The sequence below is a fragment of the Mixophyes fleayi genome, chromosome 2, assembly GCF_038048845.1.
Source record: "Mixophyes fleayi isolate aMixFle1 chromosome 2, aMixFle1.hap1, whole genome shotgun sequence".
Classification (NCBI taxonomy): Eukaryota; Metazoa; Chordata; class Amphibia; order Anura; family Limnodynastidae; genus Mixophyes; species Mixophyes fleayi.
Window position 1 is genome coordinate 27718683 of NC_134403.1, and position 25541 is coordinate 27744223.

The following is a 25541-nucleotide window of genomic DNA, read 5'->3' on the forward strand; positions in this document are numbered from 1 at the left end:
ACCCCCCCCCCCCCCCCCCCCCGCGGAACTTGACCTCCCCTTCAGGATCTCCTTGAGTTGAGTTGATTTGGCAGGGAGGGGGGGGGGGGGGGGCGGGGGGTCACTGCGAATCACATAATTCTCACCGCGCCCCTAGTGATGCAATATAGCAGTTGAGTCCTAACGCGTTTCGCCTAGAATCGTGTCTTCACTAAGAAGTGGGCAGAATCTGGGAGAAAAGCCTCCTTTCATGGAGAATTCACCAGACTTTGTTATTCTACCTTCTAGTCAAAAAATTAAAGTCCGCAATCCAATGTTGATTGTTTTCATTTTTTGCAAGTCCTATACTTAATTCTCTGCCCTAAGTAACCCTAAAATGCCATTAAAGTAGACTTGTCACCTACACACAGTGCAGGCGACCGTATTGTGGACTGAAACAGCATTTATCGGAATGCAGCCTATTCGTACACATGGAATTAATGACCTATATATTGATTCAACCCACAAATGTCTCTCCACATTAATCTGTAAATGACGTCCCCCTTAAAATCGTGTTGCTTATTGCTCCCTATATAAATAACCCTTTATAGTCTGGCCAGATGGCAGGTAAGAAGATATTAAGCAATATTTGAAAGCAAAGAAAAAGAGTCTGTCCTTTTTAAATAATTTTCCTTTGTTTTCATCCATTATATCTATTTCATATTATAAAAAGAGATCATTAAACCAGTTTTAAACAGATAATAAAAACTTTTCTCTACTTTCCGTACCTTTTACTCATTTTTTTTTTTTTTTAACGGTTCAAGTCCTGCTATCAGTTTTGTTTCCATGACAGCGCGTTTCACTCTATTTTAAACATCTCAAAGCTGCATCATTAGCAGTTACACTTTGACCAACACGGAATAAATTTAAACTTCTAGATAAGTGACACATTTAGACTGATGGATAGAGATGGATTATCACATAGTTAATTATAGATGAGGGGGAAGATAAAAAGAAAATTTATTAAGGAGGAGTAAAAAAAGGAGCAAATTTGCTCCTTGGCAAATAATGTTAGAGCAAGGGGTGCAAATGAATTAAATTTTTTTACACACAAGGAAAATACTGGCTGTTTTTTCATGTAGAACACAAATACTTGACAGCTTTAAAGGTAAATTTAAAGTTGATCTAGGACATGCCCTAACCCAACTATAAATCTATCTCACATTTTAAATTTACCTCCCCCCTCCAATGCACCATGGTTTTACCAAGGTGCAAATTTGCTCCTTTTTTTCCCTTTTTCATCCCAAGCGGTGGGAACAAGCGTTTAAGAAACCACTCATTCTATTTTTAATGTAGCTTTCAGGTGTTGCTTGGCAACTAAATAGCGCAGTGGATAGGTGTGAACGAACCCTCAGGCTTCAAAAGCCACCATTTTTTTTGTGTAAATTGGGCTGCTCAAGTCACACAATAAACCTGCCGCTACCAAGTCATAATATAATATAAGCAAACACAAGATATACAAGAGGTGTTCCGACAAACATGCAACATTGGCTTTTTAAAATGCTCTTGCCCCCAGTAGCCGGATGTGTATTAAAGTTAATATGAAACATTCCTCCAGTAGTGGGAATTAGTATTAAAGTTAATATGAAACATTTGTAGTTTTCTTATTAACGGGAATTTATTTTGTCACATTCTTACATTATTGTCTCAGCTCCTTGTATAAATAAATGTTAGGACAATACCTCTTTGTTAATATAGTTAAAGCCGTATACTTTTAAAGAGTTCTAAGTATAGTTAAAAAAACGATATAAACAGCCCTTATAAAACAACCATTATAAAGAAAGATGAGTGTGCAAACACAATATACTACAGTATCATTCCAGTTCTAGTTGAAATATTACACAGTCTAACTATAAAAAGAGCATGAAAATAAGTAATAACTAATAAAAATACAAACAGAAACAATGTAAATATTTTTTATTAGTCTAAAAATAAATAGTTAATGCAAATAATAAACTATAGCTTTGATATTTGGGCATGTGCTAAAACACATATAATATAAAATGTGTTAAAGAAAATATTGTCATTTTAATGAATTTATTATTGATATTTTTTTTTTTTGCACAATTATAAAACTAAACTAGAAATATCTGAAACCAATTATATTTCTACATTTTGTCTATTGACCTCCAATATCCTCATGATGACTTCGAGAAGGATCGTCATGGGAGAACTAATATGCTCCTAAAGTCTAAATGAATTTGGAACCTGCGTGGTAGTTAAGGGACTAAAAGATTGATATTAAATTCAACATGTCCACGTGTGGTACCCAGAGAGAGGCAGGTTAGGTTAGGTATATGGTGCGGTTTACGGTAAATGTCACCAGGAACTCTGTCCGGGGACCAATTAAGCTGATTTAATGTCACTTTTCTGTCTCTTGAGTGTGAGGATGATGAGTTCACCGTGTATTGTACACAGATTTAGTTATTTATATATTTCACGTTGCACATTGCGGATCCCTTGGGTGTCTTGCGTAGGTCATTCACAAATGACATCTGAGCAGCAATCAGGTCACAATGCGTTTTGTGAAATGATGAAAACAAGCTGCAGATTTGACAGATGTGAAAAGAACCAACTGGAGCGTCTACTAAGCCAATTTGCCTCAATATTTTCTATGATGACCTTTGTCTCCATACGTGGGAGTACTTTGCTGCTTTCTGGCTATTCCACCTGGAAAAATAGGTTTAGCCCTTAAGCATTAAAGTTGTTTTCAAAGCAGAAGTGAAAAAGTAACCAATGTTTTATTCTTATAAAAAGTTTTCCACAAACAATTTGACGGAGACCATGAAAAGTCAACTCCCTTGATAGATGCTGGTTATATACAGCTAAGGATCTAGTCCACAAAGTGCCATACCTGAATCGGTACATGGTATCACACATATAACGTTCTAATTCAACAGCTGCGGATCAAGGACTGAAACTAAGAGGCCAGCACACAATGTTGAACACGCAATATCATCATCATTTTTTTATATAGCGCCACTAATTCCATAGCGCTGTACAGAGAACGCACTCACATCTATCCCTGCCCCATTGGAGCTTACAGTCTAAATTCCCTAACATAGACACAGACAGAGAGAGAGAGAGAGAGAGACTAAGGTCAATTTGATAGCAGCCAGTTAACCTACCAGTATGTTTTTGGATTGTGGGAGGAAACCAGAGCACCCGGAGGAAAACCCCTGGAAACACACAAACTCCACACAGATAAGACAATGGTTGGGAATCAAACTCATGACCTCAGTGCTGTAAGGCAGAAGTGCTAACCACTAAGCCACCCTGCTGCCTATATAAAAGGTCTAGTAGGATGTATCAGATGGTAAATCTATCACAGGGCAACACATTATATTTCAAGAGCATTTTTCCACCCTTTTTGTCAAATGTGACATCCCATATGTATCTCCTATTAGGATCCTAACCTAGTAAAGCCTACAAACTATTTTGTGTGATACATATAGTTTGAATGAAAAGACTCTACAGCGCCACCTGGAGGTCGGAAGGAATTATTCTTTCATTTCATCTTTTCCAAATATTTCTTGCGTTTGGGCGAATTAAAAGCACCAGTACCTACCCTTAAACGCGCCAGGGAAATATCCAACACGAGTTGGATACACAGTACATGTGCATTGGTAACCTTGAAGGATTCTCAAAAGCAGGGATAGCGAAGAGTCACAAGACAATAACAATATATTAATATGCCCCAATTATCATGAATTATTGCTCTTCTCCCCTTTTATTGCTGCCACTATAGCTCTGTCTGGCAGAAAACGTCCAATTGTGTACTGAAATAAACATAATTGTATTCTCCTTGTGTTCTGTGGATGGGTGAAAAGCAATCAAGGGATTAAATGTGCTGTTCATGTTCAGATAACTTTAATTTCTCTAGTTTAATGTATTGGTTTGTGCGTGACCTCCTGCAACGTTTCCTAATTACATTTCTGTAGTTTTGTGCTATATTCAAGGGCTATGAAAATAAATACCTGTCTAGATGAAATAAAGGTTTTAGTGAGAATCACAAAAGCAATGTATCTAGTAAAAGCTTCAGCAGGGCACGTGCAAACCAATACATTACAGCAGGGGTGTCCAACCTTTTAGCTTCCCTGGGCCACATTGGAAGACGACGAGTTGGTTTGGGCCGCACATAAAATACACTAACCCTAACGAGAGCTGATCATCCAAAAAACCATAGAAAACATAGTTAACATATTAAACTTACTTGGAAATGAAGTTAGTAAGAGTTAGGAAACCTGTTGCAGAATCATGATTAAAGCAGTAGTCCCATTACCAGCTACAATTTAACTTACCTGCATCTGTCCCTTAGTGGGGTTCAGGGAATTAAATGCCAAAAACCTTTTTTTCCTCTCTTTCTGCACCCATGAATCATTTTTTTATTTGACCAGTTTGAAATGGTCACCTATATAGGTAGCATCAGGAGGACTAATAGAAATCTACAGAGATTTAAAGATAGGGTGGAGGGAAAAATGGCTCATGGAGCAGCCTCCAATGAGGGTAACAGTGGGTGATATTATCACCCTACTCAGCACTGCACATTTAAAATGGTTTAAAATATTAAAAATACAATCATCTCTTAATATTTATATTAGATACATACAGAGAACACAGCTAGTTCATAATTGCATGGTGCAGAAAGTCCAAATTCAGAGTAACAACAAAAAGATACTGGATAATCTTTCACTGCTGCTGATAGTTCGCGCGGGTGACTCCTCTGTGCTGCGCTACGCAATGGATGTCGGGTGTGATGACATCACCCCCGACATTCACTGCGAGCGCCACACAGGGGAGGAGACCAGGGGGGGAGCCGGAGCGCCAGCTGACGTGACCGCAAGTATTTTATTTTTTTTGCAGGATTTTTTTTTCAGTGCTGCCCCCTTGCCACAACCAAAACTCCTGCTGGGTTGGACAACCATGCATTACAGCGTGCTTGTAAGACAGTCCTGTTCCTAGGGAAAGTCCGTGGAAGGCTGAAACTAGATCAAAAACTCTGCTAGTGTTAAAGTTTAAATTTCCATAACAACAGCCACAGATGGATCAGATTAAATGCAGCTGTCACTGGGACTAGAGATTGAGCTGTAATGAAAATGTGCTGTCCTTTCTATACCTTGTACCGTTATACAGCAGTAGTACACTACTCTGTGAAATTATACAACAGGACAGTCCGAAAGCCTCAAAAGGGTGGGGGGGGGGGGGTACTCAATTGTCAGCAAGGTGGTTTTTAAGTCATTTTAACGCTGTTTTTTTTTATCATTTTCGAACGGGTTAACTTTACCCACGATTCAATTCCATTTTTAACGCTCAGGTTTTTTTTCATGAAACGGTCCTCTCGCGCTCCAGTGGAAGGTATATTAAAAGTATAGGGTGTGCGAGAGGCAGCCGCGTTAAAAGCTATTCAATTGTTTTTTAACGCTGCGCGTTATACAGGAAAATATGCTGTTTTATCTCGCACCTCTTTGGGATGTGATAAAAATAAAAAACCTCTGAAAAGTATTTGAAATCATGTAATAATGTGATAAAAAGGTTAAGCTTATGCTTATCACTAATGTCTAACTTGTGTAAGTTGATTTTCTTGTGAAAAAATAATGAAATAAAATAAACATAAAAAAATAAAAAATAAAATCACAAATTAATTATATTTATGTATGTTTTTGGTACAAATATGAATGTAGTAATGTGTTTTGACATGGTGTAGATGATTCTATGGTAAAAAATAGTTAAATTAAAAAATATGCTAAAGAAAGTACTGTAATGTAGATATTATTAATGTGTAATGCAATCTAATGTATGGAAATGTATGCAAAACCTTTTTCTTGTGTTATACATGACCGCGTTAAAACTCCCCTTCACTCCCCTAAAAACTCGCAAACACAATGTTTAACGCGCGGGGGCAGCGTTTCCTCTTTTTCAATTGAATTGCACGACTTTTCCCGTGGGAGATTTTTTTTTTTTTACGCTGCGTGGGAAAAAAAAACTCGCTGACAATTGAATACCCCCCCAAAATGGCTACAACAGGTCAAATATACAACAGGACAGTCTGGAGCTCAAAAGGGCTGTTGCTCACCAGAAAGCAATTGTAGTCTTATGAAAGCATGCTGTCGGAATGTCAACAATGAACATGTCAACATTCACAATGTACAGGGTCGGCAGCCAGAATGTCGACATGGTTTAAAGGTCGACATTCTCAATGTCGATAGTTGTAAAGTCGACAGTCACAATGGCGACATAAAGCATTAGATTTACACCAGCAATACTGCCGCCAAAAAAATACCAAAAAACGGAAGAAAATGTTTAAAAAAAATGTCTCGCCCCAAACAGTTTAAAAATGTCTGAATCCTATAGCAGCCAATCAAAGGCTATAAAAAGAATGATAGAATCTGATTGGTTACTATAGGCCAGGCATGGCCAACCTGCGGCTCTACAGGTTTTGCGAAACTACAAGTACCAGCATTCCTTGCCAGCTATTAGCTGTCTGCCAGCAGAACATGCTGGGACTTGTGGTTTCCCAACATCTAGAGAGCCGCCGGTTGGCCAGATGTGATTTAGGCTATAGCACCTTTTTTTCTTTTTGCACAGTCACTTGTGTACAAATTTTCATACAATAAATGGCATGTCTGTGTGTTGCTTTTAGAACATGTAGTTTGCAGTCCAATGTTGGCCGTATTGGAGAAATAGTTCATCTTTGTGTAAGACCTGGGAAAAGAAAAACATTACTTTTTACAAGAAAAGTGGGATAAATTACATAACTGGTAATCACACAGTGTAAAACAAACCAGAGAAAAATGGAATGCAATCTATTGATCAATCAATGTTTTCTGGGAGTTGTGGTATGATTAATTAAGCTGAAATCTCTCTGCGTTGACAACTTAGTAATTGCCATTGACTAAGTGTTTGGGCACGCCTGATTATTTTATGTTTCTTACAGTTTCCTGCAAACGTTGCCTGAATTTCTAGGTTTATCCGGATTCATTAATCAAGCTTGCTGCGGACACCACCTAGGCGGTATACCTGTGCTCCATCACCGGTGTCTCAGCGGAATATTGTGCTTATTACTTTCATTGTCATAATGTAGATCACATCTGCCTGTTGGGAGGTTCATTTATCTCCAGAAGTAAGCCATGTTTAATAAGGTTTTGCTCTGATATAGGTGAAGCCCTTATACAATGCAAGGTGTGGATTCTATTTATATTAATTCTAGCTTATGTAACACAGGACTAATTACAACTGAATATTTGAAAGCATGGCCCTGTATTGTTTTACTGCTCTGTATATCAGCTTAAACCAACAGTCACAACCTCTTTACTACTCAGTTGATATAACTAGAATAAATGAAGTGTTTATGGTTACCTAAATCTGTCCAGCATGCCCCTATGCTGCAGGATCCTGTCTTAGGAAGGGAGAGTTTCTCTTTCTTGCATCACTGTGAGGCTGAATAGAGGCCCAAGTGTTCCATAGGGCTCAGTGCTATGTCCGAGTGAGCTTACAGGGCTCAGTGCTAAATCTGAGTGAGTTTACAGGGCTCAGTGCTAAGTCTGAGTGAGCTTCCAGGGCTCAGTGCTAATTCTGAGCGAGCTTACGGGGCTCAATGCTAAGTCTGAGTGATCTTACAGGGCTTAGTGCTAAGTCTGAGTGAGTTTACAGGGCTCAGTGCTAAGTCTGAGTGAGCTTCCAGGGCTCAGTGCTAATTCTGAGCGAGCTTACGGGGCTCAGTGCTAAGTCTGAGTGAGCTTACAGGGCTCGGTGCTAAGTCTGAGTGAGCTTACAGGGCTCATTGCTAAGTCTGAGTGAGCTTACGTGTCTCAGTGCTAAGTCTGAGTGAGTTTACAGGGCTTAGTGCTAAGTCTGAGTGAGTTTACAGGGCTCAGTGCTAAGTCTGAGTGAGCTTACAGGGCTTAGTGCTAAGTCTGAGTGAGTTTACAGGGCTCAGTGCTAAATCTGAGTGAGCTTCCAGGGCTCAGTGCTAATTCTGAGCGAGCTTACGGGGCTCAGTGCTAAGTCTGAGTGAGCTTACAGGGCTCAGTGCTAAGTCTGAGTGAGCTTACAGGGCTCTGTGCTGAGTCGGAGCGAGCTTACAGGGCTCTGTGCTGAGTCTGAGCGAGCTTACAGGGCTCTGTGCTGAGTCTGAGCGAGCTTACAGGGCTCTGTGCTGAGTCTGAGTGAGCTTACAGGGTTCAATGCTAAATCCTATGTTTAATTGGTAAATACTGTATGCATTTTTGCTGATGCTGAGGTTGACATCCTATTCGGGGGTGTATAACATATGTGTGGGGTTTGTATGTTCTCCCCGTGTTTGCGTGGGTTTCCTCCACATTCTGAAGACATACTGGTAGATTAATTGGCTGCTGACTAAATGGACCCTAGTGCGTGTGGTAGGGAATTTAGATTGTAAGCTCCTGTGAGGCAGGGGCTGATGAGAATGGCTACACAGCCTCTGTACATAAAAATATAAATGGCGCTATGTAAATACAAATATTTGATACATAGTAATAAATGGAGACTCAGAACTGGTGACTGTAGAGTGTATAAACACTAGTCCCGAGTCTCCATGCATAACTATAAATCATAGTTGCTTACTTTGCTGGAATGTGTAGGAGTTCTCCCGTACTTCCGGGAGAGCATGTTACCTCCCGCATATAGCCCACTTCTCTTGTGAAGTGGGTGGGGGCGGAGTCTAATGACGCGATTCACAGCGAAACGCATCATCCTAGTCCCGCTTCCGTCTGTATTATTCCCACTCTCGGCACCACGATCTGGAGCCTAAAAGTTGACAAGCATGCTATATATCAGTGCTTTAGTGATTAATTTCCACACTAAATATTGTACATGTGATTTCAAAAAATATTTAGTATGTGGTTGTTTGTTTTTTACCTAGGAGAAAGAAAATTGTGCGCTTTAATTTTTCCCCCCCGCATCAATAACGCAAATACAATATATCACTGCCAAATAATGTAAGTTAAATTGCTTGAATATGCTTTTATCCGCTTATATTCCATGGTTATATGTATCAGAATGCACTGTACGTTTCCCTACTGCAAAAACATAATGTATATTACAGAATTATGACTCTTTGTTTTAAGCTTAATTGCTAAAATTGGATGGTTTGTTTTATGTCTATTTTAATACAATTGCCTGAGTGTGTTTAATTAGTCTACTTAAATCTGGTTTGCAAGCCTATTTTTTTGTGTGTGTGCGTGTGTACCGGGAGTAGACGAGTGGATAATCAAGTGCAGCGTTCCTTTCGGAATCTGCAATGAGTGGCTTTACAGAGACGGGATACTAGTTGGTTTATATAGCAAGCGCTGGGTAAAAATTGCTTTTTTTTGTTTCTGAAGGGATCTGATGTGTCGCCCAAGAAAATAAGTAGCATGGAATTGTAGACTATTTCCTGGCAGGCATAATTTTACTTTCACTACCGATTCTATCTAGGAAAGGACGTGTGCGAGTTTGTGTTGGTTCCCACTTGGGCATTCAAAGTCATGGTTCAGATAGATGTTGACAAGGGGATGAAGCAACGGAGGATGGAAATGAGCTTCTTAGCCCAGGTGCAGGAATTTCAATAATGACCTTATTGTTAGTTGTCATTTCTTAATAGGATTTGCGAGTTAAAATGTTGAAGTTACAGTATGTCTTTTACTGGTGTTCTAATTGGATGACACGAGCGCCTGAAATGTCGCAGGGAATCTCGACTAATTTAATTACTCGCAAGGATAGCTTGGAAGTATGAGGTATAGGCCTCCATGCTGATAACAGCTCATCCACGATAAACCCGCTCATCCATAGTTACAGTAGACAAGCTGAATTTTTGCTTCTCTTTCTATCCAAGGTTTAGTTTTCAACCCTGTCGCTGCTGGGAGAGCAGGCGATGCTTGTGCTGTTGTCTAAGGGCCGAGACACCCCCTAGGGAAAATCTTTGTATGCTAAAAAAAAAGAAAAGTAGGCTAGGATGTGCTAGTGATAGGCTTTAGTTGATCAGTCACAACATTAAAACTACTGACAAGTGAAGTGAATAACATTGATTATCTTGTTACAATGGCGCCTGTCAAGGGCTGGGATAGATCAGGCAGCAAGTGAACAGTCAGTTCTTGAAGTTGACGTGTTGGAAGCAGGTAAAATGGGCAAGAGTAAGGATCTGAGCGACTTAGACAAAGGCCAAATTGGGATGGCTGGACGACTGGGTCAGAGAATCTCAAAAACAGCATGCCCATGCTGACCCCTGTCCACCGCCGAAAGCGCCTACAATGGACAAGTGAACACCAGAACTGAACCACAGAGCAATTTAAGAAGGTGGTCTGGAATCACGTTTTGTTTTACATCATGTGTATGGCAGGGTGAGTGTGCGTTGTTTACCTGGGGAAGAGAGGGCATCAGGATGGACTGTGGGAAGAAGACGTCGGCAGAGGCAGGGTGATGTTCTGGCCAATATTCTGCTGGGAAATCTTGGGTCCTGCAGACCAAGAACACTTCTTCATGATACCGGTATTCCCTAATTGCAGTGATAATAGGCCCTGCCACACTGCAAAAACTGTTCAGGAATGGTTTGAGAAACATGACAAAGAGTTTGAGGTGTTGACTCCAAATTCCCCAGATTTCAATCCGATCGAGCATCTGCAGGATGTGCTGGAAAAACAAAACCGAGCCCCGGAGGAACCACCTCGCAACTTACAGGACTTAAAGGATCTGCTGCTACCATCTTGGTGCCAGATACCACAGGACACCTTCAGAGGTTTTGTGGAGTCCATGCTCCGGTGGTTCAAAGCTTTTCTGGTGGCAAGAGGGGAACCTACACAGTATAGGGCTGGTGGTTTTTATGTTGTTGCTGATCTGTGTGTGTGTGTGTGTGTGTGTGTGTGTGTGTGTGTGCACTACGTTTCTTACTACATATACTATCTGCCTCACAGCGCTGGGGTCATGAGTTCAATTCCCGACCATGGTCTTATCTGTGTGGAGTTTATATGTTCTCCCCATGTTTGCGTGGGTTTCCTCCGGGTGCTCCTGTTTCCTCCCACACCCCAAAAACATAATTGGCTGCTATTAAATTGACTTTAGTCTCTCTTGGTGTGTATATTAGGGAATTTAGACTGTAAGCTCCAATGTGGCAGGGACTGATGTGAGTGAATTCTCTGTACAACGCTGTGGAATTAGTGGCGCTATATAAATAGCTGATAATATTGTTAGTAATATAGATATATTGTTATCTATTAAGATGAAACTACAGATGGTATGGAAGACTATGTACTGTATGTAAAAACATGTAACTAACTGCACAATATAAATATAGACAATTGTGTGAACAGATGAACATCTAACTTAGCAAAACTAGATCTAAATTTACCTGTGTCAATGAAACTTTCAATTGAGGAGGCAGCTAATTTTCAGGTGGATCCAGAATTCATGAGACTACAGTCATAGTACACAAGGAACTGTCAACATCAATGAGAGATAAAGCTCGTCCTGCCTCATACCTCACAAACCTCAATCGTTCCTAGTGAACCGAAGGTGGAGTATTGATTGGTTCAGCCCACACAATGGCTGATAGGTTCATCTTAGGTTTTTATTTCTCTTCTGAGCAAATTCTAACTATCCCCATAACGTAGAACAAGGCTAGACATGTCCGTCAACAGATTCTAACTGGCAAAGAATTTGTTGGTGACCACAAATGACCCAAAGGCGGACAGGATCTAGGCGAAGGTATGTGGCTAGAAATCACCTTTAAAGAAAGCTCCATTCCTTTGCATGCATCTTCTAGACAGATGAGACTTCTGCTTTCATCTGACAGGGAATGGGGAAGGCTGATATTGTTATTAAGCAGAGCCCTCTCTTTTGGGTTTAAATTAAAAGCCAGAAGACATCCAGCGGAATGAGTTCCCATGGCATGGAGCACAACTTCATTTTTCATCCTCGGAAGGCTCACACCCATAAACATTCCTCGACTGCCTGTGAGCGCTGTAATTCCACTTGTCTCTAGACTTGTATCTGACCCGGCAAAGCAACAGCTGTTTAACTTATTAACTTTCCACTTAAACAGTATCAGTGTCTCGTTTTTTTGAGAGATCAGTCTGCCCTCCATAAACCCATCTCCTCCGCTGCTCAGACAAGTCAAGGAAATCCCTGTGATTCGGCCTATTAAAAGAGACCGCTTTTTTTTTTATTTTACTGTAGTCCTCTACTGATTTATAAGGTGCCAAACTAAATGCTGCAGATGTAATTAAATATGTAGTCAATTGGCCCAATTTCCTTTACTATTTGTGTTCAAGTTCATTCTGAGGAACCATTAAAAAAAAAACACATCTCTTCTGTCTTGCGGCACTGAAACACTAAGCCGACTTTTCTATGTTTTATCTGTTGTATGTTTTATAGTTTTATGGCGTGTTTACACTTTTATTGTAATTATTAAAGATTAATAAAGATCTCTGCTACAATCCACGGCGGCGCAGAATAAATGACGGAAACTTATTTCGAAGACAAACTTGAATCCTATCCTGTCCTTTCATCATTAAAATGTATACATATATATTTTCCTAATGAGCAATAAAGTGATGATATCGGAGATCACTGTTTATCCAGATATTATTTACAGGCGTTTATACATATATTACCAACAGTTCTGTATTGTATATAGGAGGCCTAGCTGTGTATCGTCTGCCATTCACAGTCTTGAATGTAAGCATACTCTTCTATGCATGTTCAGTAATAAAATTCAAACATAGAATTTGACGGCAGTTAAGAACCATTCGGCGCATCTAGTTTGCCCACTTGTTAAGCTATGGCAACCTGGAACCCTATTTGATCCTTAGTTCTTTCTAAGGATATTCTTATGTCTATCCCAAGCATGTTTAAATTGTTCTACTGCTATTCCACTTATCCACTACACTTTCTGTGAAGTAATTTTTCCTGCATGTCCTCGTGTTCTAGTAATTCTTTTTCTATGAAGAATGTTAAGATAAATGGCGTGGTGCTTACTAGCCTACTCAGACAGAATGTCCGGAATCCCGGAAGAGTTGGGACCCTCTTGGATCCCGGGAAGAGACAGGGTCCCCCCAGTCTGCGACGCAGTGCACCTCCTCCTACACTTGCCATCTGACCACCCCTTTGGGAGGGAGGGGGGGTCCCACATGTTACTCTACCATTGCAGCACAGTGGCCTAGTGGTTAGCACTTCTGCCTCACAGCTTTGGAGTCATGAGTTCGATTCCTGACCATGGCCTTATCTGGGAGGAGTTGGAGTTTGTATGTTCTCCCCGTGTTTGCATGGGGTTTCCTCCGGGTGCTCCGGTTTCCTCCCGCACTCCAAAAACATACTGGTAGGTTAATTTGCTGCTATCAAAATTGACCTTAGTCTCTCTGTCTGTGTGTTAGGAGATTTAAACTGTAAGCCCCAATGGGGCAGGGACTGATGTGAGTGAGTTCTCTGTACAGCGCTGCGGAATTAGTGGCGCTATATAAATAACTGATGATGATGATGACCAATTTTCAGTAACATAACTTGTTATCACCGCCCTGTACTTGCTTTCTGTGTATAAGGTAAAGCCACATACACAACATCTGTCTCCTACTTTTAAAGATCATTGAAAAGCAAAAAAAGAATAAAAGCCAATCCAGTCTGCTACAGTCAGCAAATCGAAAAAAGGTTTTCATTTGTTTATTTGCTATAAACCATTGTAAGAAACTTTTTTTAATGGTGTTTAAAAAGATTTACCGTCCTTCTGAAGAGCTATGCAATAAACAGTACATCAGGCTTATTACTACTAGATTAGATGGGGCTTGTACGGTGTTTGAGTGGAAGCAAAGTTTCTAAATATTTTCGCACACATTGGGGCGAAGCAGAGTGAGGCGTGAGCCTGTTGTGTAGTGTATCTTGTGCATACTTACCAACTTTCTGTTGGTGAAATCCGGGAGCCTGCAGAGGAGGTGGGCGTGACGGGGGGCGGGGCTCCAAGTGACGTCATTTTGGACCTGCCCCCATGACGTGATGACGCAAAATGCGTCATTTGACAGCGGGGGGCGGGGCCAAACGCCGCGATTCACCGGGAATCGCGGCGTTTGGGACTTAATTCTGCCCACTTCACTAGGAAGTGGGCAGAATTATCCAGATGCGGGGGATTGCCACACTCGCCCGGGAGACTCTCGCAAAATGCGGGAGTCTCCCGGATATTTCGGGAGAGTTGGCAAGTCTGATCTTGTGTTAAATTGCACTGCCCAGAAAGGGGGCGCAGACATGTGCCCCTATGAAGACTTGTGTCAGGCTGTCACTTATGCCCGTCTGTGTCGGGAGGGAAGGATTGTTCAAACGCAACCTGAGGTTTGTGGGAGGTTTTTTTTTGAGTAATTTATTTTGCCAACAGCTCTGCATCAAGACTTTTACACTTTTAATCATTGTGAACTCAAATAACATTGATATTATCAAGATCATGACCCTGTTTGCACACCTGGGGCCTGATCCGTTAAGGAACATAGTAACATAGTTGATGAGGTTGAAAAAAGACACCAGTCCATCAAGTTCAGCCTATTTTGGATCTCCTGCGATCCTGCACTTATATGTGAAATTGATCCAGAGTAAGCAACCGCCAATCTGTTTCAATTGTGAAAATCCCCCCAGACTGAATATTGCAGTCCTATTTTTACCCTATATCCACTACTATCCTTCATTTTAATGGATACACCTTTCCGCTAAAAATTTGTCTAACCCTTTCTTAAACATATCTATTGAATCTGCCATCACAACCTTCCCTAGCAATGAATTCCATATCTTGACTGCCCTTACTGTAAAGAACCCCTTCATTTGCTGGTTGTGAAATTTCCTCTCCTCTAACCTTAGGGGGTGACCGCGTGTCCTGTGTATAGTCCTTGGGGTAAAAAGTTCCCATGAAAGTTCTCTGTATTGACCCTTATTGTATTTGTACATAGTACATTTGTACACAAAACAAACGTATCTTTAATTTATTTTTATTTTTTTTTCAAAAAATGCACGTGATTCGGGATACGCACCTCCCTATTCAACTACAAGCGGATCTGAAGAAACATCTTTTGTTGAATACAGGTGTACTCTATGGATAGATGGGCCTTGCCGTATTGAGAGAGACAATACACCCTGCAGAATACGTACAATACATCTGTGGAATATAACGTCACAAAAGAACGCACAGAAGAGAAAAACTTTTTTATTTCTTTTTATAATAAATACAGTGATTGGGATCTTCTCAATGCATACTGTGTATAAAGCGATTTTTATTTTTTTTACAGTTGCTCCTAACGGCAAACCATTTTCTGACATGCATACACGTGTGTCATCACAATCACCCTGCGCTTACACCTGCCGTGTAGCTGGTACAAGTGATACGACAAATAAACACGTACCTTTGAGATGCTTGGATCGGACGCTGCTTTGCCGTTAGTCTTGATTTCGTGAAAATACGCAAAATACAGCACACAAATGGACTTACGTTCCTTAATGAATCAGATTCTACTATGCCTAAGGATCTGAACTCCTTTCGCCAGTCTCTACTTTTAACTCTTTTTTTTTTCTGCCATGAATCTGTGCTAAATTTTAACCCCCCGAAGGCGTTTTTCACACTGCAGTGATTTCTCCAGGAATAACTTTTTACATTTTTTTACTCCACCAAAGTGTAATTAATATTTGAGGTTTTTTTGTGCGCACATCAGCCTCAATAGGTCCCCAGTGGGACATGATGTTACAGGTAGACAACAAAACAAAATTGGAAATAGGGGCACCAGCCATATTGAAAGCGAGGGTTTCACAACAGATTGGGCACAGGATCGTGTGTAACAATGCTGGACTGACCCGGTTGTCTATAATTATCGCCAGCGTGTCCGCAAGAGGAAAACTCTGTGACTTGACGATGAAGATTGGTGAGTGTTTGGGCACACTTGGCAGGAGCTTCAGTGACCGGTCAACTTGTTATTGTTTAATGAGGAACGGTGTGATACAACATTATCAGCGTAGGGCAGCAGTGTACGGCAGCGATACTCCAGAATCCTGATGTCTGTTCATTAATTAGAAGTGTAAGTCCAAACAGAGAACCCACTGGAGATAATTAACTGCCAACTCCAGCCTGTGGTGAGAGCAGTCGGTTTATTAAAAATGGTCCTACAAGACCTCCACAGAGCAGGATATCATACTCTGCCAGACATCATACCCGACAGAAGGGATGAGTAGCAGGACAGCGCTCCCATCCATGAATCCCGTGTGGTTCACAATGGTTCCATGAGCCTGACACCGGTGTTATCCCTGTGTCATTGACCTTCTCATTCAACAGATCTAAAGCCGACTGAGCATTTATGGGATATTCTGATATAACGCTTGAGACAGTGTTTCCCGCCATCATTAACCAGGCGTGAGCCAAGTGACGTTCTTGCGGCAAAATGTTGCTGCATCCTGCACAATCCCAGACCGTGTGAGACTCAATACCATGGCGCCCGCAGGCCGTAGCTTGCTGCTCGTGGTGGCCCGAAGCCTGATTAAGTAACTTTATGTTAACGTTTCCATGTTTTGTGTCTATCTACCTCAGGGGTCAGGGAGCTTTTTTACCTTTTACCCCCAAATATATTTAGATACGCCGACATTACCCCCTTGATTTGAAAGGAAGGAAATCAAATATTATTAATTATTGGAATTCAAAATTTTATTGAATTTATTCAAAATTTTCAGTGAAAGTTCAACTTCAAAACTTCAGGTTTTGGAGAAATGATGTTGCTTCATTTTTGATACGAGAGCATCAATATTGGGGCATTTTGATGTCAGAGCAATTTGGATACAGTCTTCAGCGTCCAATCGATTTCTCTGCTTTGTTTTTATGTTCGTTAGAGTGGAAAATCCTTGTTCGCAAAGGTAGGTTGTTGCAAAAGGCAGCAACTTTTTAACTTCCTCCTCAGGTGCAATTTTGAATGCCTTTGCAGCTGTTGACATCCAAAAATATGACAGATCTGCTTTGTTTTCAAATGCAATACGTGCTTCATTATTGCATCGAAGCTCAAGAAGTGCCTCTGCCAACCCTTGAGGCTCTTCTAGTACAACAGCAATTTCACATTTAAAGGGGTCTACAATCCAACTGACAGCATGTGAATCGGCAGCATTACCCCCAGGAATTTCATTTTTACCCCATTTGGGGTAATTTACCCCTGTTCCCTGACCACTGATCTACCTGCACCTAGTCTGCCATTGTGTTGTTTTGGGAACTGCTAATTTTGATACATTGCATCCATTCACATGGAAGGGAGGTGCGTCGTTCCACATGTTGCTGTGTGCAGTGTCGATTTTCATGCAACAGAATCATAATTGGAGAAAATAGCGCATCAGGAAAGAGTAACACGTAGTTGCACTGCAAAAATGTCTAGCCCCAGACCATACATGGCCCCACCCCCTTCATTACAATGCCCCAATTCATGATGGGTGGGCTATGATGAGGTTATCAAACCTGTCTCCACCCACTTCAATATTGAAGTGGTAGGGAAACTGGGAGGCCTGTATTTCCAAGTCTCCCTGAAAATCAGGAGTCTCTGGACATTCCGGGAGAATAAGCAAGTATGCCCCAGCCTAAGAAAGAGAAGTGCATTATGTTCTATTTGTTTTATTGGACAACTACGCTATTTAGCAAGTCCGCACTTTCAAGTAGCCCCTTGTTTCCTGATCTGCTATATTTAGCAGATTGTGGGATTTATTGACTGAACCTGCCCTGGCTATGTTCCTATTGCATTGGTCACAGCTCTTGTCCAATCAAATGGTGCATATAGTACAGTGTTGGCTAACCTGTGACACTCCAGGGGGCATATTCAATTGTTTACTTTTTCCGCCGCAGAAAAAGTATTACCATTATTACGGTAATATAAGCCGGATTTCCAGCGTGAAAAGTACCGTAATGACGGTAATAGTGCGCGGGGCGCGTTACTTTAGGCTGTAACACCAACAATTGAATATGCCCCCAGTTGTTGAGAAACTACAATTCCCAGCATACCCTTCCAGCAATAAGCTGCTATATATTGGCAAAGCATGCTGGGACTTGTAGTTTCACAACACCTGGAGTGTCACAGGTTAGCCAACACTGATATAGTACCTACCCAGCAAGCAGCGAGTTTTTATCACAGATGTCTACGCTGCCGCTTTAGCTGGGCCAGGAGCAGAATAAATGTAACGATGAGGGCTACGGGGAGAGTTCATGGAGGAATTGGCTAAAAAAAATAGCTATCGTCCAAATGTGGACAATCCCTTAAATGTTTTGAAGTCCTAAACAGCGTGACGTTTGAAAGCAAAGTAAACCATATAAAAATGACACTAAGAGCACCTGTTCAGTGCAGTCTTTATTCTCCTTTCTTCAAAGGGACTTTCGCTTATATAAATGTAACAAACACTCTAACATTGACTGCCAGGAAAGGGTTTGCGACCCCAGGTCACTATCGTAGTAAATAGTCTAATGACAAGTCGGGCAAGGTCAGTAATAGCAGATCGCTTTCTCATCAACTCAGCTTCCACAAACCTACAAATCAAGAACATATTTCCGTCTAGTTAAGAGTTTCTTCTGATGTCTTTCTGCCATTGTTATTCATAAGTTTAAATCTACTACAAGTATTTTTTTTTTTTATTATTATTTTTTTTTTTAAGTAAAAGCATTATGTTAATTTCGGTGCACTTGATTCTCCCTGCCAAACATGAATAACAAATATCCTAATTAGGAACGAAGCCCCACTTAATTACGAGATCAGTCTTCTGGCCTACGCTAATACAAGTATAATGATCAATTATCTACACAATGCCGGATTGACTGCTGCTTGTCTTTCTTAAAAAAAAAATATTTGGCAGAGTTTATTTCTGATAACTGTAATTTGGCTATTGATGTAACTGAATGGGCTGATAAGTATTACATAGCTGATTCCTGGTGGCTGTTAGTAAGGCTCGTTTCCTGTGTGTTAATAGAGAAAGAATGTGGAGATCTAGGGCCTGATTCATTAAGGATCTTAAATGAAGAGGATTCTTATTTCAGTCTCCTGGACAAAACCATGTTACAATGCAAGGGGTGCAAATTAGTGTTCTGTTTTGCACAAAATTAAATACTGTCTGTTTTTTCATGTAACACACAAATACTTGATAGCTTATTTGTACACTGAAATTTAAAGTTGATATTTGTGTGCTACATGAAAAAACAGGCAGTATTTAACTTATGTGCAAAACAGAATACTAATTTGCACCCCTTGCATTGTACCATGATTTTGTCCAGGAGACTGAAATAAGAATCCTCTTCATTTAAGATCCTTAATGAATCAGGCCCCTAGTCCTAAGATAACTCAAATTGTATTTGAAAGATGATTCAGTATCTTTTAATAAGCCACAATGTGACGTAGATGAGTCACATACTTAGCTAATTTGGTGTTTGGCCCTGGAATTTAGCGAGCAGAATTGGACTTAAGGGGATGAAGAGAAGTCCATGATGTTGCTGTAACGCGGCGTGCCTTCGTAACCGTTCCGGAGGCACTCCGCGCATAATTGAATCCCCCCCTCATTGTCAATTTTGAAACTGGAATTTACAATCCTAGAAAATAAACAAACCCAACACATCCCATAACAAACAGCCCACCAGCACACTACGAACCAAAGTGGAATGATGAAAATTGGGAGTCTCGCTGCCCGCCAATAAAAATCATTTTCCTGTGTTGTCCAATTGTGATTGGCTGGCACACAGGGGCAAATGTAGGATTTGTAGAGGGGGGTTTCCACACCACGCCACCAGTGGGTGTGACCAGCATGCATGGGGGCGTGGCTATAATTTTTGACAGTGCTTGGCTGCTCTCCAACTCTTCCTATCCCCATAATATACATGGGCAATGCTGCGTGCACTACTATTAGGTGCACGCAGCTCTCCCTTTTCAAGCAGAGCTGTGTGAAGATAGAGCAGGGTCCAGTCACCTCAATTATATAGTGCCCCAGGCTTGGAGAGGGGTTACCAGGCACTAGGAACCCCCCCCCTTTCCCCCTCAGTTTGCCTTTGGTACTGGACTCACAAGGTTTATAGGTTATATTGGCGAGTGGGTGTTTGTGTTTATCAACTACAACTAATCAAGAAAGAAAAAAATAGATTTTATTTTATATTTAATTAAGTGGTAAACAAGGTTTATCTGAAGTTCTTTCATCAACTAATGGGAGACACATTGTCAGTTTTTTGTATTATTTTTATTACATGGTGTGAGCTTTAGATTTCAGTGTCATAATAAAGCTGTCGAGTATTTGCACGCTACATGAAAAAGCAGCCAGTATCTTCCTTGCATGCAAAAGAAAATTAAAACTTTGCACCCGTTGCATTGTAACATGGTTTGTCCAGGAGCAAACTCACTCTTTATTTGCTTTGCTCCTAACTCAGCATCAGGCCCTAAGTAGGCAGGGTTTGCATGACAGCTTTTCAGTCTTGCTGTGCAGAAATGCTCCATGTGGATTGGTTGGGTAATACACAGTGGCCGAGCACAATAACTCAAATGGAAAAATTAACACAGTTTTACAAATATTTGCCTCCTTCTGCAACTGGCCCCTTCTAAAGTCTATTTTGTTATTTCAATCTGAAGAACATTTATACTTTAATCATGTAAATGCTATATGTTTCTTATTTTCTAGAAATGTTGTTGCCAATTCTCTATTTGATCTGCCTTAAACAAATGGGTTATTTTCCACCAAACATTTTGCATTCTGAAATCCCACTGTATGCATTTTGTTTGCTTGTATACAGTCTTCCCTTTAAAGTGTACTTGTCTCTTTCCTACAGCGGAGGCAGACATTTTCTTGTAGCCTAATTATGCCATTAATTCCTAGTGAAGGGATAGGACACATTCTCATGAATATGGTTCAGCCCCCACAGTGGTTGTTTCTTCGTTATATATATATATATATATATATATATATATATATATATATATGTATATATATATCTCATAACATCTTTCCACCAAATCTGACCCCCCACCTCTCCTTCTCCTATTCGTCTTTCTACATGTCTGCAATTCTCCCTTTAACCTTCCCATTGAGAGGTCATTGTTGCTGGTATTACATATGCTTAGAAACTTAGCTTATTCTAATGATATAATAGAGCTCAGAATATAAATATATTTCAACTGTGAAATCCCTTTTTTAAATGGCGAATAACCTCAATTAGCCTTCAGCAACTAGACTAGGCAAAGTAAGAACAGATGCCAAGCCCTCACTCTTCATCAATATTGAAATACTAGTGTTCCTTAGCGTTTTATCTGAATTTCTGAAAAATGTTTTAAATCTTGACGTTGCCATGGTAACTGTGCAGTTGTAGAACCTGGAATAATTATCCGGGGGTTCCTTTTAATTCATGGACGGATGAGTGCGAGTACCAACGCTGTGTGGGATCATGTGATCACGCTAAACATATTGATTCGGTTTCCATGGTAATTGACAGAGGAATAGAGATCCGGCTATCGTTACCCTCCCCCTCCCTTTAAAATGAGCATTACAGGCTCCATACTTATTAATATTTCACATGACTTGAGAGCAATACTCAACATAAGTACTAATACCCCAGTTTTATGCAGAAAAATGCATATTCACAAAGGGTCATAAATGGAAAAGGAATGATGGTGAGGACTGCAAGATTTGTTTAAGATTAACAATATACTTAGAAACACAGAATATCTGTAAATCTTAAAAGCGGTTTAGTATGAAACATTTCAACAGCAAAAAAAAGTATTTTTCGGACCACATATTTTTGTCTATTTGTTTGTCAAATATTTATATATATATATATATATATATATACATATATATATATATATATATATATATATATATATATATATATATATATACCGGTATATATATATATATATATATTTATTTATATTTAGTCTAGTTTTTTTTACAATTTCGCTGATTTTTATTTTGTTTGCTAACTAGTGGCGGGATGTATCCATGACAATGTATATTATGGGGATCCAGTAGTACAATCTGCGTTACAGTAACCATATCTTTCTGTGTGTTTGTTTCCTAATTGGTTGCTCACCTCCTGGGTCTATTACAGGGTCCACTGATGCCAGGTGAGAAACAGAGGAACTAAGGAAGGAAAAGGGACTTGAACCAAAAGACGCACTTGGCAGGTATGACCACTGTCGACTCGATATATCAACATACTGGTAAAACAGGCTGTAATGTCAGGGGCTGTAGGAGGGCAATGTTGTCATTCTTTCTGTCCCCGGTTATTGTATTTCTGAGCCTGGCTCTGTCCCTTGCAGGATCCCTGTAAGCTGTGTAAATTTCATGTCACATACAGTAGGCATTTTCCAATCAATGACTTGTATTAGATCTGGAACTCTGCTGTTTAAATGCCACCTGCAAATGCAGCCGGAGGGATTTGTTGTGTGTGACAGAGAAAAGTAGGTATTAGGAAAAGTATTCCGGCCATAATAGACACTCATTTCCTCGTAGAGGAAACCGTACAGATGGAAGGGGGGGAAATAATGACACTTAGGAGTATATTTACTAAACAGCGGGTTTGCAATAAGTTGCCTATAACAACCAATCAGATTCTAGCTTTCAGTTATGTAGTGCTTTCTACAAAATGACAGCTAGAATCTGATTGGTTGCTATAGGCAACCAATCAAATATACGTAAGTGCAGATAAAATATCTACGTTAGGTTAATTGCTCATTTAATAGCCGTTGGTGCCATATTTCAAATATATGCACTGATTCATTTACAAATAGCAAGAATTTATTTATAAAACAGTAGAAGAAAAAAAGTAAACATGAAACAGGACAGGATTTCCTGTTTCATGCATCCTAATAAAACTCTGTGAGAAACGTACGCCTTCCTAATGTGGCAGCACCCGTTCAGTTGGTGCAGAGACACCAGTCATCTCTTACAAAGACAAGTGCAAGGCTTGTACCACTGCGTCCTAATGCAACCCTTTATAATATGCTGTATAAAATCCCTTTTATGTTGAAGTAATTGTTTCGAAATCTTCAATTTTCCTGCTTTTGATATAATCCACCTCAAGTGCAGCAACATTTCTTCAAGTGTTACTAATTGGTAAGCTAAATATAGAGCCGTTCATTCTCAATAGTAAATATGCTGGAGATGGTTGAAGTGAAACTGATGAATTCCTGTAATACCTAATAAAGGCACCCGTTGAGGAAGCTTTATACATAGAGATAGCTGGTGTTCAACACTAAAATGACCTTTGTGTCAAACATTGCTCATGTGTAAAGTGTCTTTGATGTACTAAATATACTGAAACAATGCATATTGTAATTCATTATCCTTTCTTAAAGCAACAGCAGAATTCCATGACTTAGAGATGCTGGGTTACAAAGTTGTTGCTTGAGATATTAGGGCTCAGAGCCACTGTTCTTATGCCCAGTGTTTTGGTGATCTCACAGAGTGGGAGGAGTCGATTTAAAACACGCTGATGTCACAGAATGGGAGGGGTCAAGTTAAAACATACGGTTATGTCACAGAATGGGAGGGGACTGATGTTGCTGAATGGGAATAGCCAATGAGCTACGTTGTTGGTTACTTAGTAGAGTCTATTTATTGTGTTATTTAACTGGATGTAACGTTGAGATTATATATCTTAATCAGTCATTCTGGCATCACGTACAGTCTGGCGCCAATGGCTGTTTAGTTCGTAGCTTAGGTCAGTATTGGTCTGGCTGCTCGAAGTCCGGTTGCTCTGGAGTCTGGAGTATTGGCTTGTATGGGCTCCCCAGTAAATCGTTTATAAATACAATTGTCTGCGATATATCAATATTGGCAGGCAGAGGTTGTTTTGTTTAATTTCCATTGCCCCTAAATACAAGATACTAGCACTGCTGAGCCCTCTACATTGTATCCAGAAAGGAAATTTGTACCAATGCGACCTAAATTAAATTATAAATCCTGATGCTATAATTAAGTGACTGAAAAGCCCAGAAGAAAATTAGTATATAAAGTGAGGTATGCAATATAAGTTACAGTGCGGATATACACAGGCCAGTTACCAGTCATCTGCAGATGGGACAACCCTTTAATACAATTGAGAGAGCAATATTTAAAAACATGTTACCAGATAAATTAGGGCTACAATGGCTTTTTTTTACGCACATTTTACTAACCGTTTTCGCACATGTAAACTGTTCCTAGTACATACTTGCCAACTCTCCCTGAATGTCAGGGAGACTCCCTGAAATAGGGGTGATCTCCCTCACTCCCTGAAGGGTCTGGCATTCTCCCTGATGCTGAGCCAGTACAAGACGTGATCGGCTTCGCCATCTGTGGCACGATGACACAGTTCAGATATTGTGTCCTATGTTCATGTATTGATGCCTATGGAGGTGGCCATTTTCATGGAGACCAAGATTTAATCAAACACTGACAGGTAAGACAACATGACTTCAGTAATGGAGACAGAAATGTAAAAGACACTTCAGTCTTTAGAGATTCATTAGCTGCTTTTCTTTAACATACAGTTGCCTACTCTCCCGGAGACTCCCGCATTTCTGGGAGACCACCCGGTTCTCGTCCCCGCAATAGATAAGTCGGGGGGGGGGGGGTTAATGTTAATGACGCAAATGTCGTCATCTTAGCCCCTCCCCCTGCTGTAATTGGCCAAAAGTGTGACAATCGTTTAGGGGCGGGCCAAAATGATGTAATTCATCAAGCCCCCCTCCCCGGATTCTCCCTGAAGCCAGCGAGGAAAAGTTGGCAAGTATGTCCTAGTAGCGCCATACAGACTGGCATTTTCATTAGCGTTGTGTGATGCTTTGTTGACATACGGTTCGCCAAAACGCATCTTGTTCTGTTTCGTGCATTCAGCCCAAGTGTGACCATTGGGCAAGCCTACAATCACTAGCAATAAACGCGTGGCAGACGTGTTTGCCTTTAACATGCAACGTTACTAGCATATTTAAATACAAAATAAACACTAATGGTTAATATTTCTTAGGTTCTCCGTGTCCACGTGTTTTTCTGAACATTCATTTTAATAAAGGAAAATAAACTTTACTGATAGGGTGTGTTTAGCCTGTAAGATGTTTCAACACTCTGGTACATTTCCGTGGGCCGTATACTGCTCGGGTATACTGATTAGGTATCATTTGTTACTACTTGGTCTTCATACAATCCTAGTTTACAATGAGTCACCCGGAGAGCAGGAACAAAAATAAAACCTACAAGTAATATATAATTTACCTTCTTAAAGTAATTCTGCTCATTAATTCATATGTTTCCATCAACCTACACACTAATGCCGAAACCGCGGCTTCTGAGCAAGCCTTGTGGGGGCTATAATCTAGCGCACCGTTATACATGCACAGAACGTGACCTTGGCGTAATAACTTTAATAACGCCAGCTCTGAGGACAGTGGATTAAACGGAGAGATATACATCAGTCTAAGATTAGTGCTTGGATAAAGACATATTTTGTTGTATTTTTAGGTTTTCAAGAATTGTATTTATTATGTGGGAATGCAAAAAAACTATACTTTCTTAGACTGTGGCTGCAAGTGTAATATATAAAGCTA

General features: G+C 40.3%; 1 protein-coding gene across 5 annotated transcripts in view; it reads left to right on the forward strand.

The window, feature by feature from the left end:
- Positions 1-25541, forward strand: part of FAT3 (FAT atypical cadherin 3) — a 451200-nt gene that overhangs the window by 62665 nt on the left and 362994 nt on the right. For all 5 annotated transcript variants that reach the window (XM_075198718.1, XM_075198719.1, XM_075198721.1 and 2 more), the window contains exon 2: positions 22064-22139. The gene's annotated coding sequence lies outside the window, so the exon portion shown is untranslated. The remainder of the gene's footprint in view (positions 1-22063; positions 22140-25541) is intronic.